Genomic DNA, 6,464 nt, shown 5'->3' on the forward strand with positions numbered 1-6,464 from the left:
AGTGCGTAGCTGGGCCCCGCGGAAACCTACGGGACGCCTCTCCGCCACAGGGGCTGAAGCGCGCAGGCGGCGGCTCAGCCCAGAGGGGCCCGGGATGATCAGACCGGGTCATCGAGGCCCTGGCCAGAGCTCAGGACAAAAGCCTTGGCTTGGGGCATCTCAGAGGTCCGGACATCTATGCACTCGCCTGCCTGAACCCCTCCGATCAGCCAAAGGAAGCCATAAGTAACTGGATTTCAGAAACAAAAAGTTAATAGAACAGCGATGAAAATGGTACAACAGTGATTCTAAAAAACCCAGCCTTACTACCCCAACAGAAGCCTGCCAGCCCTCCTGTCACTACCCTCCCTCCGTTGTATATTTTATATCTGTTTGTGGTAGATCTCAGAACAAATTCCTGGAAGGGCACAAGGCTTGCCACATTTCAGCTGTGCTTGGGACACCTGTTCATCTTGCCATAGGTGCAGCACAGCCACAACTCCACCAAATTCGTGAGTTCATAGCAGCTACCAAGCACAGATGAATGGGGAGGCCGTGATCTCTTCGTAGTGTTGTTGTCTGCAAAAATCAGCTTCATTACCCGTGGTGCAGCAAGCCAATAATTACAGACTCAAGAGAGATATTGATTACTTATTTCAGAGTTGCACAAGCCTGGGTGCTCAGTGGTATTCTACAAATCTAGCACACCAAATATCAAAACTTTTTACTATTTATACATTTTAACAACCAAAGAGATTAGTGTACAAGTTACATGGTTCTCTTATTAATTAATATTTTATCTTCTATTGCTTAATGATTCTCTCATTTCCCATGCTAATCAGTCTGCGTGCTCAGTCTTCTTTTGAGTTGGTGGATTTCTTGGGTCAGTGGTCCTTGAGTTAGTGGTTGCGATCTCCCTCTGCTGGAATTACCTTTTATCGAGTTGGAACTGATTTCAGCACAATTGTTGAGTTTGGTTTTGTCCTTATCTTGGGAGTTCTGCCAAATGTCCTTGTGTCCCATAAATTCTGCATTCTTTGTGTCCACTATCAGTTGTACATCCTTCTCCCCAAGCTTTATTAACCTCCCCCTAGATGTGCGATCACTGAAGCAGGTCAAGTCCTAAACTTTAACAAGGCAATTCTACCAACAAGTAATTTGTTTTTCTAACACATGAACATCACTTAGAGCTTGCTTGTTAGCTGCTATCTGTTTCAAGGATTACATCTCTCTTCTTGATCAGTCTTGAAAGTATACAAAGATCAAACTTCAAAGAGCATCCTTTCTTAAGAAAATTTTTACATATTCCACATTTTGCAACAAGAGTAGGAGTAAAGGGCAATGCTTTCCTTACAGAAACCACACTATGCAAAAGTGGATTTACAGGCATTTACCCGTGGGCTTCATTTTAAGAACAGATACCTGTATACTCTATAGAAGTGTTTAGCAGTAGGAGTGTACTGGTGAGCAGCTGGTAAGATTGCCACTGCTCTGTAAGTTGAGGTGTAAAAAAACTCCTCTGAATTGTACTTTTTAAACACAGTTATTGTTGCAGAGGCTGGAGTAGTTTAGATTCATTCGTGCTCTATAAAAACGTTACTTCTGTCAAATGAACTCTACCACCCTGATGAAGAAAACAAATACCAATGCTCTGACCTTGTGAATGCTTACATTTCCTTATAACTTCTTTAGTGCATAGAGCAGCATTTCTAAAACCAGACACCAAATTTCCCTGAGCTTCTGTGATGCTAAGCAAGCCAGGACACTGAGCATGGATAGTGCAGGTGTCCAGAAGGCTGTTATAGCCGTGGCACAGCACTCGTAATAGGGAAGTTGCGTGTCAGCTCATGGTGCAGAACTGTAATGGAAACAGGCACAGAACAGCACGGAGCTAGTCATGATTCTGAGTTACAACAAATGTTTTACTCTATCACAATATTTTCTAAACTATTTCTAACAGAACTCACAGTGTGTGGTGGTCTGATGTCCATATACACCTGCCTGTGTGTATTAGAGGTTTGCATAACAATGTATTTCCTCTCAAAATCCCAAAAAGTAATTATGAAGTGATTTTAAGTCCCCTGTTCATCACTTATCAAAGGAGACACTGATCCTTAATCTGATTCAAAGTCCTTATAGTAACTTATATGTCATTTTATTATAGTTTGTTCTATTTTGTGGATATTAAATTGCACAAAATCCTTTTAAATGCTAGCTCAGACCATTCACAGAGTATCCAAAATTGATTATTTAAGTAACATGTCTAGTGTGATTAAAGGTAAAAATCATCACATCATAACAGTGAAAATGCTATTGCAATGGCTGTTCTTTCCCATGTGAATTACTATACGTTAAAACATCCTGATGATTCACTGGGACCAGGGTTTGGGTCCAGGGTTTTTTCAATACATGTGATCATTAAGACCAGCAGAGATTCTTGCAGAGTCTGAAAGCTTTTGGATAAGACTCAACATGCCAGAAGGTTTCTTATAAGGTTATTTTATTCTCATCAGGTAGAAAATAGAAAGCAAATATCCATCTCCCAGCACACACTTTACTCATCAAAGATTTCAGAATATACAGGACTTTGGACTGAGTTCAAGATCTATTCTGGGATCTTAATAAAGATCCACACAAGAAAATAGACAGAAACCTTCTACTGCAAATGCATTCAGGAAACTGCCTGGGCCTCTGACAAAACTACTTAAGGGAATTGAATTTTTAAATTAACCTGAAGCAGAGCATGTAATGTTGTTAGTCCTGTGTAAACAGAGAGTATTTTCTTACAGTATTAATTCTCAGAAGTGGAGAGGAGGATAAAAAAAACAAACCTACCTGCAATAACAATTTAGTCCTGCAGTGCTTATGCACAAAACCACTTCTTGTCTGAATGAGTAATCCCACCTATTTTAGCTAGGATTTACACATCATACCCTGAATTAGATATGTCTAAATCAACTCAAGTGTGTATCCATTGAGCTAGAAGGAGATTTGATTCTTTTTCTTTTAGGTCTTAGTAAGTTTCTATGACTTTTCAACCTGAGGTACAATTCCTAATATTTTAGATGACATCCTAGCTCTACTGAAGTTAATAGCAATTTTCAAGTTTACCTCAGTGTTATTTGAACTTCCCCTTCTGTACTTTAAAAATTACTTTTCTATACAAGACAAAGGACTTCAATGAGGTCAATTTTATGAACTGGGGATTACTATAGTCTCTTTTTGTAACTATTTACTTAGTCATGGAACTAGTTTATGAGAAAAGAGATTCAAATTCTGCCTTATTCAAGCATTACTGCAAATATCTTTCCTACAGAGATAAGACAATTACTTATTTTAAAAGATAAATGATGTCTGATTTAGGGAAGGATTCAGCATCTTCACTATTTTCCTTTGAGCTAGAAGTATCATTTATCTTTGTAACATACCCTAGAAAAAGCCTCACTGATTTTGCAGCTGCCTTTAGTGACAGTCATTCAACTTGCACCTTCACAGTACTGCAAACTTTAAACTTCAATAAATTTGCACTTTAAAATGTTTAGGCAAGATTAAAATGAATACTTTTCCTGTAGGCCTTTTCACATTTGATTTCTGTTTTGTCAGCCTTTCCAGGTCAGATCCCATTGCCATAAAGGGACTAAAACAAGTTACCACTTCTCAATTAAAACCAACAAAAAAAGTACATTATAGGCACAAAATAAAAGTGTGTATAGTGCATATGTAGTTTATATTTTTAGCATATTTACAATTTTGAATTAATTACATGCTTTTTTATAACTGCTGTGGTGCTGCATCGCAGTTACAGCCATACTAGGAGTTTATAGAAATTTCTAAGGTTCAGGGCACAAAACCCAGAAGTCCTCATGAACTTGTAAATCTGGTGATAAACCAGGTAAACCTGGATAACTAACACTGTTAGAAGCAATCATAGGAATCCTAGAGCAAGAGGAATGGAAATTGGATGTTATACTTCTCAGTATCTTAAATGTAAAAAATATGTAATTTACACTAATATTAACTGATGTTATCTTTTGCTACACCTTTTGAAGCAGTGGTATTGTATTTTGCGTATTTGCAATCAGGAACATGGAACTCAGGAACTCAGGAAAAAATGACAAAAGCACCCATTTAGTGTCCAATGTGAGGAACCTAAGACCTCACATGGCGAGGTCAGCAAAGGCTCAGCATTTTGTAGCACGTTTTCCAAATACAGTTTCTATTGATTTTAGCTGCAGTTGTCATTATTCAACATTTCAACAGTGAACTGAGGGAGGTGCCAGAAAAATAACAAGGAAACATATGACAAGTATAAAAATTTAGTCAATGTAATTTGCGGAACCTCCATTAGACACTGTGTAACACAAGCAGGACTTGACTCTGGTTAACTTAGACACATTCAGTTGTATTACTCAAGAGACTTCTTTCTTTTCTTGTAGCGTTCTGACACAATTGTTACATGTATTTAAAAAACTATGCGCGTGTGTATGTGTGTATGCACACATACATCCTTACATATGTACCATGTGCCGCTGTGTATGTGTGTGTGTTCACGTGCCAAGTGAAACAGGACAGTACGCACAGTAGTTGATTTGGCTGCACAGCCCTGCTTTAATTCAAAATTCAGTATGCTCAGCAAAAAATGTGATCATGTCATTAAATCTTTTTCCCAATGAGCAATGGAACCAAATAAAGTTGAATTTTGTATTTTGAATATGTGGATCAGTAACCCGGAAGTCTTTCTTTCCACATAATTCTTTCCTCCATTGTTAAAAAGTAACATTGCTATTATTAAGATATGATACTGCAATTGATCTTTTGAAAGGGCTGTAACCTTTCCTATCCTTACACAGGAAACTACCACTTCTCAGAGGCAGATCACTAGTAGGTAATCACCACTTACCTACTCAGTGCCAGAAGTAATGAAACTGCCTGAAGGTTTTATCCATGTTTCTACAACAATTATACTGAAATTCAAGGTGGCTTGGGGAAAGGTCCAGAGCCAACCTCAAATCTTTGGATCAGGTTTCCCTAGAACTCCTCCAGGTGAGTTGCACCTTTCCATTTCCCCAGGATACATCACCCAGTGGTGCAACCCTGGCAGTATAATATAGGGGCCTGTCACCTTGACCTCTGGTCCTGTTGCACCATCACCTTAAGGTGGCTCACAGTCACCTCAGTCTGGGCACCATTCACTCAGCCTGGGTCACCCTCCAGTCCATATGATGTGCTGCCAGCACATCAACCAGGAATTCCATCAACCCAACCTGGGGGACCACCAACACAATCTGGAGCACCATCAGCTTGATCGGGGGCTGTGTTACCCTAACACAGAAAACCATCACTTCAGCACAGAGCCTCATTGCCTTAATCTGGGGCACCATAACCTTAACCTGTGATTCTGTCCCCTCACCCCGGAACCCCATGATCAAAATCTGGGGGCAATCACCACAACTAGGGGCACTATTTCCTCAGCCTGGGGCCCCACTGTGTCAATCCAGAGACCATGATTTCAATTAGGAGCACTATCACCTCAGGAGCCCATTGTTTCCACCCAGCATACCACTATCTCAACCCAGAACCCCATTGCCTCAGCTTGAGGCACAACAGCTCCATCACCTCAGCCTGGAGCATTACCGTGACAGACTGAGACACTGTTACCTCAACCTGGAGCCCCATCTCTTCAGCCTGGAGCAACATTGCTGCAACTTGCGGACCATCACCCTAACTTGGGGCAAAATCACCTTGGCTTGGGGCTCCACGGCCTTAGTAAGAGTCACAGCTCTCCATCCCATTTCCACAAACCAAAGAAGGGCAGGAGGGGACTGATGTCTGTATCAGAAATAGCTGGCCAGCAGGACCAGGAAAGTGATTCTTCCCCTGTAGTTGGCACTGGTAGGGCCACTACCCGAGAACTATGTCCATTTCTGGACCTCTCAACTCAGGTAGGACATTGAAGCACTGGAGGAAGTTCAGAGAAGGGAAATGAAGCTGGTGAAGGGTCTGGAGCACAAGTCTTAAGAGGAACAGCTGAGGGAGCTAGGGCTGTTTAGCCTGGAAAAGAGGAGGCTCAAGGGAGACCTCATTGCTCTCTACAAATACCTGAAAGGAGCTTGTACCCAAGCAGGGATCGGCCTCTTCTCCCAGGCAACGAGCGACAGGATTAAAGGACAGAGTCTTAAGCTGCGCTAGGGGACGCTTAGGTTGGACATTAGGAGGAATTTCTTCACAGAAAGGGAGATGAGACATTGGAACAGGCTGCTCAGGGAGGTGGTGGAGTCACGGTCCCTGGAGGTGTTTGAGGAAAGACTGGACGTGGCACTTAGTGCCGTGGTCTAGTTGACACGGTGGTGTTCGGTCACAGGTTGGAGCCGATGATTTCAGAGGTCTCTTCCACCCTCCTTGTTCCTTTGATTCTGTGGAGAATCCGTGCCTGAGGGGCACCTCCCAGCGGGAGGTCCCTGCGCCCGGCTCCCTTCCCGCCCCTC

Source organism: Corvus brachyrhynchos, unplaced genomic scaffold (genome assembly GCF_000691975.1).
Source record: "Corvus brachyrhynchos isolate BGI_N302 unplaced genomic scaffold, ASM69197v1 scaffold17, whole genome shotgun sequence".
Classification (NCBI taxonomy): Eukaryota; Metazoa; Chordata; class Aves; order Passeriformes; family Corvidae; genus Corvus; species Corvus brachyrhynchos.